Genomic DNA, 19,736 nt, shown 5'->3' on the forward strand with positions numbered 1-19,736 from the left:
CAGTTTTGTTTCCGTCCACAGCTAGGCACTGTTAAACAATCTTTAAATCTTTCCGATTGTCCAAAAGTATACTAAGGCCAAAAAACGATGTGTCCAACCTGCATTCTAACATGTGCCTTTGACATGGCAGACCACCAAAAGCTGTGGTCCATAAAGCTCCAATTAGGCATTGTTAGTGCAGTACTCTCCCATCTCAGTACGCTACATGTGCATACTACATCCAGAGTATAGTACCGTAGGAGCAGATTTATCTGAAGACTTCCCATCAATTACCGGTGATACACAGGGCAGTGTCCTGGCACCTTTTCTCTTTCTAATTTATAATAATTCTCTGGGTGACCCCCTGCTAGCTGCTGGGAAGGACTTGCCTAAGATAACAAGAAATTTCCATGCTGCTTTCAGCAGGCGATGCCGTTCTTATTACACAAACTGCGAATGGTCTCCAGATTTCACTTGATGCTTTTAATAGTTTTATGAGTAGTCTAGGACTAAATACAAATCGAACCAAGTTCTTTTTTGTAATGAAACACAAAAAGAGAAGCTATTGCAGCACAACCATTTCACTTCATTAGTTTGTGAAACCAAGAACTGTATAGGTCATAGATTAAATTAATGTGGCAATGTGTTTTGGACTTTTAAACTGTTTTGACACTTCTTAAATGCTAACAGGAATAGTGACTGAATTACTTTCGGTAGAGTCCCATCCACCCCAACTAATAATAACCTTTCTAACACAAAGAAGAAGGTAATGCTGTGGTAAATCGATTGAACGAACTTCAAGGCAACTTTGCTACACTGGTGTGGCTAATAGGAGATTGTAAACTGGACCCCTTCTCAGAAGGGAAGTGGACTCTGGAGATGGCAGTGACTTAAATTGTGTTTAAAAAATGTCCATCTCTCAAACGGTACTCAAATCTGTTTGTATCTTAGCGATTGTGCGATCTATGGTTGATAAGGAATTCTCGTAGGAATTCTCGTAAGAGTCTATGATGTGAGGCTCATGAATGTACCTTGAGGACTGACAATGAGAATCAACGCCTTCCCATTTCCCATACCTGAGCTAACTGGTGTAGCACTACTAGAAATAGGAGTTTGGGATAAATATGTGTGTATGAGATAATACGTCTGTCCAAAGCTCAGGCGGTGCTGGTAGTGTCTTTACAGGACGCTTGCCACGGCAATCACTCTTGAATCTTTAGGTTATTGCACAATATAATCTTTTAAAGGGAGCTTACCAACACGTGGTACCAGGTTACACACAAAAAACACGTTTTACCAGTTCCTGAGTGGCAGCCTACTTTGACAAATATAAGAAATACCATGAAATACTCTGCAAGAAATGGAGAATTCTTATCATGTAACTGTTAGAACGAAGCAGCGAGAGACAGGAAGGAGCCTAAAGTCCAGCCGCCAGACGGAAAAAAAGCATGAAAACCCGAATAATATCCCAAAGAACTCAAACGAAGAACGAAAGTGCATGAACGTACAAGTCTGGTATGAGCTGGTAGCAGCAGCGGGAAATCAACGCAACCAGGCATGGAACACCTGCAGCACATTTCGTTTTTTTTCCTACCGCTTTCTAAAGTGTCCTGGAACTCTTTTGTCACAACCCGGAAGGGCTACAGATATCAGTTAGCAGTCTAGTCTGTTGTGGAACCCAAGTTTGTCGCCATCTTACATTATTTCACAGCCTTCGTGCATGAGCTATTATTATTATTTCCTGGCAGCAGTTTCTAGGAAACCAAACGCTTCGTTTGTAGACGCAAAGAGCGTTATTCCTCACATTATGGTCAAAATGCAGCACAAATGTTGGTATATTAAAACACAAGTACTTAAATGTACGTCAATGTACTTAAATGCCCCAAACCTAAGAATTTTTGTTAGAGAGTTGCAAACGGACTAACTTTGCATCTAGAGGAGCCAATGACAGACACTTGGTGAAAATCGATCATTTTGAGTGAAGTTTGCCAAACTAGAAACTAGAAACTCAAACCTCTCTAAAAAGCAGTGGATCCAAAATGTTGTCACTATAAGAAAGAAAATAATTATAAGAAAAAGGGAGATGCTAATGCAATCATCAATAGTTGGATGGCTGACTTGTCCATGTGGGTGTCTACAGAAAGGTTAACTCTCAATTGGGGGAATAGACTCAACTTTTTCTATGGAATCTGTGAAATTTCTTATTTTACTCCACAAAATATATACCATCTACTTCATATGCTGAGAATTTTGATTTATACCATTGATATAAAGACAATTTTACGATTTAATTAATTCTTTGGAAATAAGAAGACATATGTTTCTTGTTTCTTTCTTGTAAATAAACTAATACAGAACTAACGTTTTTTAAGTAATGATGTTGCACCATGGCAAAAAGTAATAAACATAATATAAAAAGAAAAGGAAAACTCAATGACGGTAAGTATCTAGTTCTTTCTTATCAGTCCCGGCGTCCATATGCCCAGTTCCTACTCTGCAGTGCTAAATTGAACAACATTAGACTGGCAAATTCCTGCAGAGCCATTTTTGAAGCTACAAACAGTTTTAGCAAGTCACTCTATTTAACGGCTCAGGCACCCTCATTTCCTCGAGACATATAGGATAGGGTTTATAGTAATGAGTCAGCTCCATTTTAAGCATGCAAATGATGGCCATTGATGGCCCAGGTCCACTCATATCTTTGATAATATTTTTTTCACAGACGTCACATCTGGTTTCAAAACCTCCCAATGAAAAAAACAGATCTTTTCAAACCCAATGCAGAAGAATGAAGGGTCATCGCCAAGGAATGTGACTGAGGCAGGAATACAAAAATGTAAGGTAATCTCTGTTGAGGAGAGTTCTTTATTTTTGCAAGCCAATATATTTCCTTATTTAATGAAAAGTGAGTAAGATACAAGCTGGTCCTGTTACACACTCTTGCATTACAATGGAATTAGCAGTTGAGTTTCTATCAATAATTAGCTTAACAATATTTGATTTGATAACATTTTATTTATCTATGCCACTATATGTAGTTACAAACTCTTCAAAATCTTCGATGTTAGTTTTTGTTTGTATAATAAGATCACCTGTGAGCCCTCCCATTTGGATGGAGACCTGGCATGAGATCTAGGAGCATCAGTGTTTGAGTACCTGAAAATGGAGATTACATGAATATCAAAATTCTAAAATTATGACCCAGACAAAAATTATCGTAATTCTCATTGTCATAAGAGGTTTAGACCCTTCTTAAGTGAAACAATAATCTTGATTCAGCTGCATATATGTGTTTACAGTCCAATTGAGATTACTTAATATGCAGGACTCTGCAGGTTGGTGTGTTTTCCATGCAAACATTTCATTAGTGGGGGGGGGCGCTAGAGGGCGCACGACCAACATGGCCGCGCACTAGCGAGGCTCCCGCCGGCCCGGGCGGAATTCTAAACTTACTACCTACTTCTCTACTACTGTCGCACCTGTGGGACTATACATCCTGCACTCACCCACCTCAACTATGCCCACCTTTAAGCTCCAAAAATTTTAAACACGCTTAAGCAAGTATATGCTCCTTATTTTTGTACTTTATATTATTGACGCAACTGTTTGTCTATGCACCGTGTACCGACACTACCTCACCTGTGACCTACCTCATGTTTTTTGACCTACCTATGTAACTAAGCACCTTGTACCTAACTACCTCAAATATTACTTTGTATTATTCCTTCACCCCGTGTCCTTGTAAAGCGCTCTGATATCTGCAAAGATCTTGTTCGCACTATATAAAACTTTCAAAATAAATAAATAAATAAATAAAACCCCCATCCTGCATTACTTGTTGTGGCATCACATCACCTGAACTGAGAGCGGAAGACCCCCACTTCCTGGGGAACTACTTTTTGTGGTCCTAAACTGCGTGCCGCCGGAGGTATCAGCCTCGCAACGTCCAGCGGGGGGCGGGCGCGACGTGCCGGAGCCCTGGTGCGACGCCGTCTCCTGCGCGAGCTCGGGGACTACAGGGCCTTGGCGGAGAAAAACGGCTGGCGGTTCGCTGAGCGATTGAACCCCTTTTTGATGACGAAGCCTGCCCGCTAGCCATTGAACACTACAGACGGCCCGGGAAAAAGGTGCCTGGTGTTGGGGGAGCCTCCCATACGTAATGGGGGGTAGGGGGTCCCGCGGCCACTTCGGGGACCTACGGTGAGAAGGCCCGTCGGCCTGAGGAGGTCAGTGGAGCCGTGAGCGGTGGGACAGCAAAGACGCTTGGGGCCTGCCTGGCCTGACGGAGCTGTTGCGGTGTGAATGCCAGATAGCCCATCCTGCCGAGGGGATATGCTACACTGGGGCGCGCGGGAGCTGCCATTTTGCGCTCGAGTGAGTCGGGTACAATACTGGCTGTATTGATATTGCTGAGCCTGCCCTTGCTAATACTGCGGGAACTGCAGAGACCGGCCACAGTACCCCTTGAGGTTGGAATCTTGGCGGAGTTGTGCTTATCCTGTCATTGCCTGCTTGCCCCCCCCACTGCGAAAGAGAGGGAGAAGAGTGCTGCGCTGGGGGAGAGCATGGCTGAACTTCCATTTACACGTGTGGCCTCTCCATTACGGGCCTGACGGAAGCTGCTGGGGGCTGGCCTGGACGAGACGGGAGGTCGGCTTCTCCTGAGACGTGAGTAGGAATTTGCCCAAGGGCTGTACCGTGCTAGTGGAACACGAGTGACTAGTTCTTGACAGACGCCTCTCGCGGTGTGGCAGATATGGGGCGCAATGAACCTAAGCAAACCAAGCTCTCCTTTGATTCGCATAGGGGGCAGCGCTCGGGCTCGTCCGAGCGATCAGACACTTGTCCACCAGAGCAACAAGAGGAAGATTGGAAAGCAATCCTGTTAGGCATGAAACACAGCCTCACGTCCATTGAGGCCAAGATTGACAATATGAACACTAGACTGGACTCAGTGGTTACTAGACTTGAGCAACATGATCACAGGCTGAAAGAAGTCGATACCAGAGTGTCTGATTCGGAAGATGGGGCTGCGTCGACGAGTACACATGTGCTGCAGATGGACAAACTGTTGAAAGTGATTGCTGAGAAGAACGAGGACATAGAGGCGCGCTCCCGCCGGAACAACGTTCGAGTCCTAGGACTGGCGGAGACAACCAACATGGGCAGGATGGAGGTCTTTATGGAAAACTTGGTGGTTGAACTATTTGGCAGGGAAGCTTTCTCCGCACACCTCATGGTGGAGAGAGCCCATCATTCTCTGGCCAAACGGCCTTCGCCGGAGGCGCCGCCCCGCCCTATTATCGCCCGCTTTTTAAACTATCGTGATCGCGACACTGTGCTGAGGCTGGCATGGGAAATGAAACAGGTGCTGTTAGAAATGGGATCCATGGCTGGCCAGGGCTTGCGCCAAAGTCAGTCAGAGACCACCACTCCTAAGTCAGGGCAAGGGAGTTACACGCCAAGATAACCCCTGCTCGCCCTCTAGGTAACGTGGCGCGAGCAGCAAGGCTAAACTTGGAGGCTATGTAGGTTAAGTGTTAGCGCACGCACCCCCAGCAACAACACCCAAGGCCCACCACAAAGGAAACTCCACACAAGGTTATATATAAAAATAGCCTTTGTATTACACCAAAACACATTAGATAAAAACACACACTTTACAATGTGCCAACAGGCACGGGCAGAATTTACAGGGGATATGTACAAGACAGGGCCACCTGGACCACTGTCAGGAATCAGCACTTTTAGAACTTAGCACTAGGTAGAATTAGCACTTAGAACATAGAATACAATTCACTGTAGCACAAAATAGGACATAAAGCACACAACCAGTAACTACTGGTAACAAGTAAGTACCACCTACGCAACCCTAACCACCTTAGGAAAAGGTCACGCAGGGAACCAGGACCTCACTAGCAACACCTGTACTAGGAGAAAACAACCACCTAAGTATCACAACACCTGTAGGGGTATAAGCACATTACACATGATGCATCACAACACATTCAGAGGTGTAGGGAAGGAAAACACATGATGCATAAAAACACATTCAGAGGTGCAAGAACAATTGCGCAAAAATCTCATTAGTCACCACCTGTGACTGTCCCTAGGCCAACTGGCCTTGTGGGGGCTAGGACGCCCTGTGTCCCGAATGTCAGGGGTGCCTAAACGTGGCAGCTGCCCACGAAGTGCTGAGCAGCTGTAATCAACAAGGATGGGGCCAACACGTTGGAGCCTCGCCGGCTCTGAGCACAACTTTCCCCCTGAGCCTCACTGGGCTCTAAACATAAATGTGGGCTGTGAGCCTCTCTCAGGACTCTGACAAATGGTGTGCCCCCTGAGCCTTTCAGGCTCCAAAGAAAAAGATGCCCCCACGAGCCTCTCTGGGCTCGTAACTTAAAGGAATGCCTGGAGCCTCTCTGGGCTCCAAGTAAAGAAATGCCTGCTGAGCCTTGTGGGTTCGGATTCACAACAACAATGTCCCCGAGCCTCGCAGGCTCCAACAAAGAATGCCCCCGGTCGTTGGAGCCCCCCTCTGGGGGCTCGAGAACAAGTGAGGCCCCACGGGCCTCCCAACACTCCGGACCTTGTACTAGAGGGGAGGGGCGGGCACCGGCAATGTGCCCCGACGCCCCCCTCTCTTCACTGGCACTCACCGGGTCTCTGCTCTGGTCGCGCTGGGCTGTGGAGGCAGGGTGGGCTGCCGTCCTCCTTCCGGCTTTGGGCTTCGCTTCTGCCGCCTCACTGGCTCAGTCTTACGCCGGACTCCTCTGCAAACGGACCGTGGGCCGGGGCTCTGCCCGCACACAGGGCTCTTCACTCGAGCCCCGGCCACGCTAGTCTCTCGGCTCCTCTTCTTCCGGGCTGACCTGCGAGGGCGGGACTTCCGCTCCTGGCCCCTAGAGCTTCCGGGTTGCCGCGGGCAACGCGGCTGCCCTTCTCAGGCAGGCAGGTGATGACTCAACCGAGGAGTTGGCTCCCTTGAGTTGACCAACAAACGGGGCAAATCAATGCCGGGTGGGCACCGGCCAAAGCAATCAAGGCACTCCCAGGCGCCAGAGCACAAATAAAGCGCTCCTAGCGCTATATGTGAAAATAAAGCGCTCCTAGCGCTATATGTGAAAACAAAGCGCTTCCAGCGCTAGGGGGGAAATTACAGCGCTCTCCCCGCGCTGTAGGCCCAAAGCTGCAGCAACAAGTCCCTGCAAAGTTAAGGAAGGCAGGCAGGGGGGGCAAGGCTGGGCCCAGAGCCAGCTCACTGGGCCTCCAGGCAGGGAGGCAGTCACCAGTGGCGGTCCTCCTGGCGCCCAACAGCAACAGCCCCCCTCAGCAAAAGGAATCCTGGCAGAGAACCAATTGTAAGGGGACACAGCCCCTTCTTATACATGAAATCCCTTTGTAGGTGCAGGGTGGGGGAGAAACCAGTCGCAGCTGGTTTTGGAGCACCCTTGATGTGCTCAACCACCCTTTCTATTCACTAGGGAGGCTAGGGTCGTTAGACGCACCACAGGGGGCGGAGCCAGCATTGTGTGGGGAAAACCCAGCCCCATTCAGGACCCAGGTGCACTCCTCCCCTCACATCAGCATGCTAATCTCAACACTCACCACCGGGCAGACCCATCATGACTCATGGAGCCTGGCATCCCAGCCAGCTCCAGCCAATCACACGCCAGTACCTTTACAGCACACGCACACCATTGTCTAGAAGTGGCAATTCCACACTAGACACATACATGCCGCATACATCATCTCGCAGCATTCAATCACACGAGTTCGCACATACCAGACTCGAGCCTGCACAACCCACGCATCAGGAACTACCAGGGACACATACATTCCCCATGCATTCCTATGGGAGGGCAGGCCAGCCTTACTCCACGCACTCAGAGTGCGCATGCACTTTCCACTGGGACAGTGCACAGAACCCAAAAATCACCATCACCAGGTCACCATTAAAAAGCAAAAAGTTTAGGGGTGAACCTGCCAGAAGGGCCAAGTCCAACAGGTGCGATATGAGAATGCGACCTTGTCGTTTTACCCGGACTTCACCCAGGCGGTACAGGAGGCACGGCGCAAGTATGCTGCAGTGAAGAAAAAACTGTTGACGCAAAATACCCAATATGCGATGCTCTACCCCGCCAAGCTACGAATCACGCACCTACGGAGGCAGCATTTTTTCACCACTCCACAACAAGCTGAGGATTACCTGAGGAGACATTGTAAGGCAGCGTCCCAGGAGACTGAATGCAGTAGGCGCTCTAGATCGCTATCGCCCACCTCGAACCAAGAATAAAAAATAGAACATGGACCGTATACAGTAGATAGATAGGGCTAACTATCGACATAAGGTTATCTCCGGAATGGTGATGTATCCTGCATTTTGTTTATTTCTTGATGGCACTCACTCTGAAGCTTCTGCCCGGGCTCTCACTTCCGTCCCACTGATGCGTCCTGCTCTGATGGTCGTGGGCGCGGGTGGGTGCAATATGGGAGTGACAGGGTGAGTCGTGGGCCGCTGGTGTTCCCCGTATGTGGGCATACCCCCAACATTCTCTCCACTTAGTGGGGGACTGTAGTTAACTTTAACTTTGTTCGGGGGAGGGAGGGAAACATGCTCGGCAGGTTGGGGGAGCCGGAGTGGGGGGGAAGGTGGGGGGAGTTGTGGTTGGGGGTTGAATGCAGGTCTAAATACTGGACTAGATTGGCATATGATGAATACACACAACTGCTGGGATAATGGGTGATGGAGCTTCGAGTGTAAAAGGACTTAATATATTGTCATGGAATGTGTGTGGTTTAAATGACCCACGAAAGAGGAGACAAGTACTGAGTTATTTGGACAGACACCAGATTAATGTGGCCCTGCTACAAGAAACCCACTTAGGCCCGACTGGTCAACCCCAGTTTGCAAGCCGTTTGGCCAGTAATCACCGCTTTGCCTCCTACTCGAGCTACTCTAGAGGGGTGGCTATTTTGGTTAAGAAAGGGACACACTTTGTGCTAGGGGAGGAGAGGGATGTAAGAAGGCGATATTGTTTATTGTGGGGTAGGATACATACTCATGATGTACTATATGTAAACTACTACGGCCCCAACACAGACGACCCGCATGCGCTCCTGGAGGTGTGGGGTAAAATTCAGATGATAAACTCTACTTTGTGGTGTGGGGCGGGGACTTCAACACGATATTGGACCCTCGTTTTGACAGATCCTGCCCTGAGCGCATGCACTATGTTAATTCGCACAGGACACTGCGCAACATTACAACTACTAACAGACTACTGGACACTTGGCGATATAAACACCAGTCATTGCGGGAGGGGACACATTTTTCAACGGTGCACGGGTCCTGGGCAAGGCTTGATTATGTCTTTGTTACGGTGGGCATGGCGCACTGGGTGGAAGGGGCGGTTCATTTGCCCCGCATGTATTCGGACCATTTGCCTGTCCAGGTTAGGCTGATGCCGCCGGTGGACCATTCTTCTTTTTTACACTGGCGGTTGAACCCACTACATCTCCAGGATCAGGTTTTCAGGACTGAGCTGGAGCAGGAGATAAAGGACTTCTTTGAACGCAATGTAAACTCCGTGGCTAGCCTGACTCCAGTATGGGAGGCCTTTAAAGTAACAGTGCGAGGATGGTGCATTTCTAAGGGGGGAGGGGTCCTGAAGGATATTCGCAGACAATTGCAAAGACTGGAAGGGGAACTCAAAACCCTAGAGAGAGACATAGCGGAGGGGGATGAGTCGGGGGACATCAAAGCTGCTCTACGCAATAAAATGTCAGAGTTTGTGGAGGCAGTCGATAGGGAGTGTCAGTTCCGGGGGAAAACCCACAGAACGCGGACTTTCGGAGAGGGAGACCGACCTGGGAAAGCCCTAGCCACTGCAATGCGAGCCCATAGATTTACTAATTACATAGTGGAAGTGCGGGATGCAGAGGGTCGAGCGCACAGTAACTTGCCGGAGCAGCTGCGTATTTTCGTCAATTTTTATAAAACGCTTTACTCATCTCAGAGGGAGGTCCCCTTAGATTTGCAGTCCTATTTTGACGATGCGGCCCTGGCGTGGTTGGGGTACACTCAGAGGAAATTCCTGGACCTTAACCTTGAACTGGACGACATCACTGAGGCTATCATGACTATGAAATCAGGGAAGGCTCCGGGCACCAACGGGCTGCCTGTCGAGTTTTATAAAACCTTTGTGACGACTTTAGCCCCCATCTATAAGGCGGTATATTACGAGGCACTTGAGGAGGGGGAGTTACCTACCACTATGAGGGAAGCCCAGATCATGACGCTGTTGAAACCTGGGAAGTGCCCTGCCTCCTGCGATTCATACAGGCCTTCGTCACTTCTCAACTGTGACACCAAAATTTTAGCCAAAGTCCTCGCAACGCGCCCTAACCTCCTAATGGAGAAACTTGTTCTGCCGGATCAGGCGGGCTTTGTTCCCAACAGGTCCACGGCCCACAATCTCAGAACCCTGCTGTCTGGTATGCAAGATATAGACCCCAATAATGCTGCGGTGGCGGTCTTTCTTGATGCCACCAAAGCGTTCGACTCCCTTGAGTGGGACTACCTTCTGGGCACACTCGGCCGTATGGGCATGCCGAGCTCCTTCCTTAACTGGATACGGTTGCTGTACTCCAACCCGCAGGCTTCGGTGTTACTGAATGGGACAAGATCTGACAGCTTTCCCATCTCTAGGGGCACGAGGCATGGATGCCCCCTATCCCCCGTCCTATTTGCGCTAGCGATCGAGCCGTTGGCTGCGAACAACACCACAAGCACAGAGCGCTAATATATCCTGCCAGGCAATTGTTAATATCTCTCTATGCGGACGACATCACGCTATACGTTCATAAGCCACAGGAAAATCTCAATCCAGTGCTGAAGGAAATTACAAAGTTTGGTGCCATCTCGGGAGTCCAGATAAACTGGACTAAATCGGCTATATTTTCACTGACCGACAAGACGGAGCAATATCAGTTAGATTTTCCGCTGCAATGGGAGGCGGAGGAATTTAAGTACCTGGGCATAATGATTTCCAGGAATAAGGATGAGCTCATGCGGGCAAAATATGGTAAGGCCATGGATAGAATTACTGACAATATAACTAACTGGTTGAAGTTACCCCTCGCGATGGCGGGACGCATATCCCTTGTAAAAATGACGATGTTACCTAAGTTTCTTTATTTATTCATTAACATACCATACCACCCGGGCAGCTTCTTCTTCCGTACCCTTAAAACACAGCTGCTTAGACTTATCTGGGGAGGGAAGCAGGCCAGGCTAAATTTGGCAACACTCATGCTACCTTACAGTCAGGGCGGGTTTGATGTACCCAACTTCGAGCAATATTTCTTTTGCGCCCAGGCCCACTTCGCTGTGTAGAGGATGCACCCACCTCCGTACATGGTGCACCTGGCGGTGGAGGATGGACATATGGCTCCAGTCCCACCTGAAGGGTACCTGTTCACACATGTTCCGGAGCGGGACAGAGATCCATCTTCTGTTGATTGCACTGTGGCTGCCTGGAAATGGATGGCACGCCAGATGGGGGCGGCTCTGATGTATTCTCTCAGATTACCACTGCTGCGCAACCCACTTCTGCAGGTTGCGTGTGAAAGACTGGGTGGAAGATTATTGCGTGGGTTGCAATACACCACCTGGGGAACCCTTTACTTAGAGGGCCAATTTTGGACGGCTGACCAATTCTTTGGAGAACACACTCCAACCAGCATTGATAGGTTTTTATATATACGAGACTCCGTCAGAATATCAAGGCAGTTACCCCACGCTTCCCAGAGGAGCCTGATATCTTTGTGCCACTTCACACGCTGCTACAGGCAGAAGCACCCACACACGTTATCTCATTACCATATAAACAAGTTAGGGACGGGCCTGTAGGGGACCCCGTACGAACGCGCGGGGAGTGGGACAAAGACTTCGAAGCGCCGTTGACCGATGACCAGTGGGAGCGGAGTTGTCTGCAAACGGAGGCAAACACTGGTAGTAGTCGCTTGAGACTGATTCATTACAATTTCCTCCATCGGTTGTATCATACCCCAGTTAGGCTTCATCGTTTTCGATTGCGAGACCACGATAGATGTGATAGCTGTGGCAGGGAGGGAGCTGACTTCATCCATTTGGCAAGGATGTGCCCCAAGGTGGAAGAATACTGGGCTGCAGTCTTTGAGGGGATGTCTGAGATGCTGGGAGTGCGGATTGAGGCGTCACCACTCATTGGCCTCTTAGGACTGACATACACAGTGCAGACCGTGCATAAGACTTTCCTCGCAATGGGACTTTTGCTAGCCAAAAGACAGGTGGCATGCAGGTGGGGGCGAGGCAGAGCACCAAAATTCAAGGATTGGATCACTGATATGTCTACCTGGCAGGAACACTTACATTGTTATGCGGAGCAGTTGCCACTTAAGTCCCGTCCCAAGGATATCTGGGGGCCCCTGGTGGCATATCTCCTTGCACAACGTGTTGACAATGACGACACACAGGGAGAGGGAGTAGATGCATCGACGGTACTGGCCCCTGCACCTGGAGGGAATGTCGGAACCATACACTCGGTAGAGGATACTAGAGGAGATGGCGTAGGAGGGTACAGTCTAGGCGGGGGGAGGGTAACAGTTCCTTCCGGAGGGAAGAGGGACACACACATTCTTTACTTGTCATGTTGATAGATTTCGTTGAGACGCATTATCCGTGCGTACATGTAGCTCCGAAAAGTGCAGATTTATGTCCAAGCTATGTTTCCTGCATTTTGGGGAGAGGGTATGGGGGGTGAGTTGGTTATATGATGCTACTTGTTCATGATAGACCTGATACTTTGGCTGCTGCTGTGAGACTTTATGGTTGAATGTAATATGATAAATCAGCCCTGCAATACATGTGCAATGTTTCAATAAAGGTTTTGGAAAAAACAAACAAAAAAAAACATTTCATTAGTGAAGCTGGTAAAATGTCAAAAAGTTAAATGGCAACGAACAAGAGAAAAGCAGGCACTAATACTTTAGTGCCCTCTTCCTGAGTGAAAAACTCAGAATGACCTAGTAAGTCAGTACATATGAACTCCCATACCCTCCAATATTAATAGTTACAGATGTTAAATTACCTGTATGGTCTCCCGCACCTCTCATAATGAAGATTTGAAGCCCTTTTTAATGAATGTACAACATGGTTATAGTGTAGGTGTCATTGTGGGTATCAATGTATAGTTTGCCCCCCTAATTATAACTGTTTTAGGCAGCGCCTTCCTTACCTCAAAATTCTAAAAACACTGCTGCTATATATGCTATTTCCAAGTCAGGTCTCATCACTCACAGCTTTCATTTTATCTTGGATTAGCTACTGTAGAAGTGTAAACTCCTGAGCATCAATTGACAAAACAGCAGTAACTTCAGAAAAAATTAGATGGTCCATTAAAATTGCGAAAAATAAAATACGATGCCTCTGCAGCTGCCTTCTGCTCTGAGGTGAGCAAACATACGAAAGGTGATGGGTGAAATTCTTGCATATAGTGCAAACCACTGGCAATCTCTCTGTAGCATTTGAACCCACTCTATATAGATCCCCACCCTCTGCAAATTGGTATGGTTCCGGTTACTCATGGAAACAGTGCATCCTAAAGTGCCCCATCCAGAAGGCAATACAAGCAACGTAGACTGGTTTATGCCTTGTTAAGCCTCGTCAGTGAGATACAGCTTAGATCCTGTTCCACAACAAGGAACCCACGGTCAGCAGTCAAGTAACCAATGCCAGCTGGTGATCTTGAGCATAAGCAGGTCTTTTCTTGAGGCAGCTCTTTTTCATACATATTGGCAAACATGTGGGATGGTATTTCCATGCCTGTGGAATTTATGGGTAATCACGGTTAGTTCAGAGCTAAATTTAAGACCCGATCCCCACGTAAAAGGCTCAAATGAACAATCTGAAGCCACTGCTGTGAAACCTGTCTTATTGGTGCTTACATGGTTTTAGATGACTGGGAGCTCTACAAATGAATGAGATAATATAACATAACAATGATTCACAGATGATGATTGACTTCAGTCTGTGGTACAGTATCACTATTATAATAGTAGCAGTGAACAATACCTGTTGCACATCTTGTATGTCACAGAGTCAGGTTGGTAAAATACATTCAAAAGAAGTACATAATTGTATGAAAGGTCAGTATGAGGTGCTTTGGTAATATCCAAACACCCTGCAACCTAGGGTTGTTGTAGTAGTGTTCTAACAAATGTTTTGCTATCAAATATTAGACATACATGGTATTGCAGCATGTAAGAAAAACAGTAAATAGTTATGAATTGATTGAACAGGAAAGTCCATAGAATTCAATGTTTCTTTATGGTTTAATACATCACTATTTCTGGTATAGCAGAACAGCCATATAGAAATAACACAGCGTGTGTTTTTTCCAATTGAATTTTTCAAGGATTACACATAACCATAGTTTGGACCCCACAGATTGATAGTAGACTGGTTAAAGAGGTTAACAACTGGAGTTGGTCTGTCTATAATCTAGACAATAATGTTGCCTATTTGGAGCAGCCCATACCACCCTCCTGAGAGATGTATAAGTGTCTTTTTTTCTGCTTGTGTTTTAACCAGGGTCAAGGCAGACCAGTAGTAATAGGTCAGTTATCCAGAAATCAATAGTTGCGAATGCTTTGATTTCTTTTTAAAAAGTCTTCAAAAGTAGGTCATGTTATGTCAAAGTGTGCCCTACCTGTTGCCCCGCTCAAGAACACAAACATTAAAAAAACGGTTATTGAGCACTCCATTGCTCTTTTAGCCACTACCATAGATATGTTGCTCTGTAAATCAGAATGGATACCTCTAAATAGGCAATATCATTTTTCTAAACTCTACATGTGTTGTCTTCTGTCTATATGACTGTTCCACAGTATCAGAACTTCCAAGGACTCGCCTGCTGAATCAATTCATAACATATTGCTGTTTCCCCCTTCCAATATCATATATGTCTATGGTATAGAACCAATCATTTGTTTTTCCTCATTCTTTTGCATGGCCAAACAGTACCTGCAGACAAACCACACTGCCTATTTCAGACTAAAATTACTGCTTCCTCTATCTTCCTAGAACCACTCTTTATCTTTTGAGACATCCTCTTGGACGATCCCATGAAGGGAAAACAAGATGTCACATCTCATCCTGTTTTTTGGTCTGCTCTTACAGATTTCTGTCAGCTCCTCACTTTGTGGCTTTTCCATATGATAAGTATATTGCTTTATTCATGATAATGGTATTTGGAGAGGTGGCTGGCCCTGACTAACCAGGCCAGATATTCTGCAGTTGTATTGTCCTCCCAGACCATTCCACCATCACCTGGAAGGTAGTTAGGTGTTTTTGAAACATCACTCAATTCCACTCTCAGGCGGAGATAGTGAATGTAGCCAACCTTCTGGTTTGGAGGTCCAGATGTGTTGGATGGTGGTTCTTCTTTAATGTCTGATCATGTCAGATAAGTGTGTTTCTTGCAGCATGACACTTAATTCAATCTTCTGGTCACGCAGTGACCAAAGAGAATGTCTCTCTCTTGGTTCATGTCATGCACACACTTCTAGTTCTGCTCCCATAAGCACCCTTGACAATCTAATATGGTGGAGTGTACTTTTGTCTTGTGCCACACAAAGGGTAAGCTGCTGGCTGTTATTGTGGCAGCATTGTCTCCAGCAGTTATTATTATGGAGCATGGCAGGCATTCTTCCTCACCACAGCCTGTGAAGGATGATAGTGATGGGAGGGTGAGGGGAAGGAGCCACAATCATCCTCCTGTTCCATGCCAAACACAGACTTAAACTGGTTTATGTACTTATAGAGTGAATGCAAAAACAGCAGGACTACCCCATGTGGCTGATCCACATAGAGACATTATTGATTTGTTTGTTGAATTTGGACATTTGTCCTCTTCAAAGTTACTACTCCATCTTTATATGAGATCTGTGGGAGAGTAATGGTCTGAAGTTCACATTTGTGAAGTTTATGACCAAGCTGCATCCTGCGATGGAAGGTTACCTGGGTCTGACAGAAGCTATCTCTGTAGATGTCATGCTTCCCAAACTGACAAGATGGTCTTATATTTTACCAGAGAAGATACCTCCTTGGGTTCCTGTGGATAATAAGATGCAGTGTGCTCAAAAATCCGTTTGCTGTGTCCATGTTGGCCTTGCAGGCTCGTGTCTATTCAGTCACTATTGACAAGTTCCTCTGAAAAGACTTCTAGACTCTATTAATTGATATTCTAGACTCTATGCATTCATACAGGAGGACGTTGATTGCATAGAGATGTCCGCAATGGAGGAACAAGTGGAGTAATTACTGATATAGCCTTTGACTCTATTCTGTTGGCAGCTTTTACTGGTGGATCTTCTCCAGTTGCTCTCCACAACGTCTGATTCAGCATGTTGAAAACTGATGTAACGCATAACCATAGTAACTAGAGTTTGATCTCTAGTCTTTTGTTTTAGAAACACTCCTTTGTTCTGTTTCAGAATGTTGTGCTGTAAACCTGCCTAGTAGTTCTCTGTCTTTCAGTTATTCTAGCCATAAATGGGGCTTGAGCTTCTGTACTATTAAATAAAACTGGAACTTACCTAGCAGTGACTGCATGATGCTTAATCTTCTGGGGCATTACAAGAACCTATTGCTGCATATGCCACTTGGTGGTCCAAATTTGTTTGTTTAATATGTTAGTTGATAACAGGAAATTTGTTCAGCTTCATGGTTTTCTCTATCTGGATGACTAGTTGAGGTCCCTTCTCAAGGAGGCAACATTGAGTGTTTGAATAGACCTGGCTTTTCATTGCCTGTTGGAGTATTTGGGTAAGCCCCACCTGACACCTTGTCAGTCATTGGAGATCATTGGGGCTAAGTTACAGAGTGCTGTGTGCCAGTTGTTTATCTCAACTCACAGGGTTTTGGCTCTTCAGATGGCCTTCTGAATTCTTCTTGACTCCTGTTCAGTTCCTGTCGACTCTGATGAGAAAGCTGGGACACACAGGAGAGACTGTTTGTCTTGAAGCTTTGGGCTCAACATCATCTCAATCCTCAACTTCCTTATCTGACACCTACCTGGGCCAAAACACATGGGTGCCTGGAGCCTCACTCCGAACACCAACCCTCATAATGAGCATCAGCCCATACCAGAGGAACTTAAAATGGAACCATCTTTAACTTAAAGAATGTGCTTCATACATTTTAACCCTTTATGCATCCTACCTCAACACTCAGTACTAGGTGGACGGATAATCATTGTGGTTGAGAGCCACCTTGATCTGCTGGAAAAATGGAGGCCCCTTACTGTTAGACTAGGCATCTTTTGGCATGTTTCCCCTGTCTTTTTGCTTTCTGACCTCATGGTTTTGACTCTGTTTTTGCTGGCTTAGTGTCTCTGCGCACTTTTGCACTGCTGATCATTGTTAAAGTACAAGTGCTCCTATAGTAAATTATGTTAATGGATTGGTGTTCCCATGTTTGACTTATTTGATTTACTGGTAAGTCCCTAGTACAGTGCGCGGTGAGTGCCCACAGCCTGTAAATCAGAAGCTGCTACTAGGCCTACACCACAGGTTGTGTCACTCACACCAGCAGCCCTTCAAATGGTTCTCAGACCTGCCACTTCAGTGTCTGCGCGCAGCTGTGACGGCCATGTCGACCTGGCAAGTGCACCCACTTGCGGAGCCCCAAACCTTCCCTTTTCTTACATGTAGGGCACCCCTTAGGTAGGCCCAAGTTACCCCCATGGGCAGGGTGCAGTGTATCTGAAAGGTAGGACATGTGCTGGTGTGTGTGAAACGTCCTGATAGTGAAATACAGTGTAATTTATTTTTCACTATTGAAAGACTATCCGTAACCTTAGAAGTATAACGTTCTAATGGGGAAAGATAGGGGAATGGAGTTTAGTATGCCTGAACTCAGAATTTAAAAATACATCTTTTTAATACATCTTTTAAATTGTGTGTTTGAAAATGCCACTTTTAGAAATTAGGCATTTTCTTGCATAACCATTCAGTGTTCCTATGCTTGATTGTGGATTGACTGCCGACATAGATGCCGCTGCTTGCACTGTGGTTCCCGGGCACCGCTCGTATGTTACCTGATGCACCACCCTCATCCTGCACTGCAGCCTTGGCCTACCAACGCCGGCCCCACTGACTCCAGTCCGTCAGCCGACAACAATGCTTCAATGCCGCTGCTTTGACCATGACCTGCCAGCAGAGCAAACGTGCACCGCATCACTTTGCACTGCAGCCCTGGTCTCACCAACGGCGGTAGACAACCATCACTGAGCCGCTGCCTGCACTGCGACCTGAGGACACAACACTTTGCACCGCTGCACTTCGCACCGCAGCTGCGATATCTGCCAATGCCGGCGCTCCCGACATAAACCGCGAGGAGTTCGATCTGCAATGTGTGTAACTTCAAGGGCCTGACGACTCCTGCACTGACCTCTGGAACCAATGCCTGCCGACACCGGCTCTTCAGAGCTCAAAGAGCGGTCACCGACACCCTGCATTTCTAAAGGTTACTGTTTTGCGGGACTCCCCAACACGGTATTAGGCCCGTGATGTCGCAGTCACCCAGAACTGTTTGGATTTGTTGTTCATGACGCTGTGATAGCCCCATACTGAGCTATTGACTTCAAGGAACTGTATTTTAAGTCTATTTTGATTATTGATAACCGTTTAGTGGATTTAAAAAAAAATCTTTTTGGGTCTTATTTGCTGAGATAAAATATTGGATATTTTTCTAAAACTGGTGTGGTGTATTTTTGTAGTGGTTTCACTGTATTTCTGCAGGTTATGTGCAATTGCTTTAAACACTGCCTCTGAGGTAAGCTGGACTGATCTTGCTAAGCTACCAAGGGGGTGAGCAGGGGTTATTTTAGAAGTGTATCCCCCTTATCATCACTAGAATGGAGGGTCCCCTACTTGGACAGGGTAACAACCTGCCAACTAGAAACCCCCACTAACACTTACATAGTCCATCCCTGCAGACGATCTATGTCAGTCCATACTAAATACTCCCCGTCTCTGTAACTGCCACACCTAACATGACTAAACACTCAGTACTAGATGGATCAGCACTCACAGTGGTTGAGATCTGCCACTATTGACTTGTGCAATGGAGGGCACGCGTATAGTTCTTCCCTGCAGACCTTGATCCATACTAAAATCATATATAGGATGACTGTAACATAAATCGTGCTGGGCATATCCCATCTTACCCCACCCCCAATTTATACCCATCCCAGCCATCACAACTCGAGTGGATTCTTCTGAGGCAGCCTGTGTTGTAAAGAAGGGACAGGAAATTGGCAACTCCCAGGCATCTGCAGTGCTAACGGTGGCCACCAGCCAACATAACCTAAACTGGCACATCTGTCTTTCGCACCCTTTACCCAGCACTTTACTAAGAGCAGTGCCCCAAGACAAGACAGGATCACCTTCTAGGTCACTGAAATTGTTTTTCCACATAGGCACACAACTATGACAACACTCTTTCAGCCATACATTCCTATATAAGAAGATTCCTACTAATCCAGGAAGGTTCTTTAGCTCTCCGTATAAGGGTATGAAGAGTAGCCTAATTGCCTCAATCAATTTATATATGTATTTGATGCTGGCCTATTTGGCAGTGCCAGATTACCAGTGGGAAATTCCAATACAACAGTGAGCACACCTTACACTACAGCTAGTACAAGCTTGAT

The 19,736-nt window shown here is 46.7% G+C and overlaps 1 long non-coding RNA gene across 1 annotated transcript in view; it reads right to left on the reverse strand.

Moving 5' to 3' along the window:
• The window catches only part of LOC144828951 (uncharacterized), a 66,284-nt gene extending 64,648 nt beyond the window's left edge, over window positions 1-1,636 (reverse strand). Inside the window, exon 1 of the long non-coding RNA XR_013610561.1 lies at window positions 1,488-1,636. This is a non-coding gene — a long non-coding RNA (uncharacterized LOC144828951). The remainder of the gene's footprint in view (window positions 1-1,487) is intronic.
• Between the last annotated feature and the right edge of the window lie 18,100 nt (window positions 1,637-19,736).

Source organism: Lissotriton helveticus, chromosome 4_1, assembly GCF_964261635.1.
Source record: "Lissotriton helveticus chromosome 4_1, aLisHel1.1, whole genome shotgun sequence".
NCBI classification, from domain to species: Eukaryota; Metazoa; Chordata; class Amphibia; order Caudata; family Salamandridae; genus Lissotriton; species Lissotriton helveticus.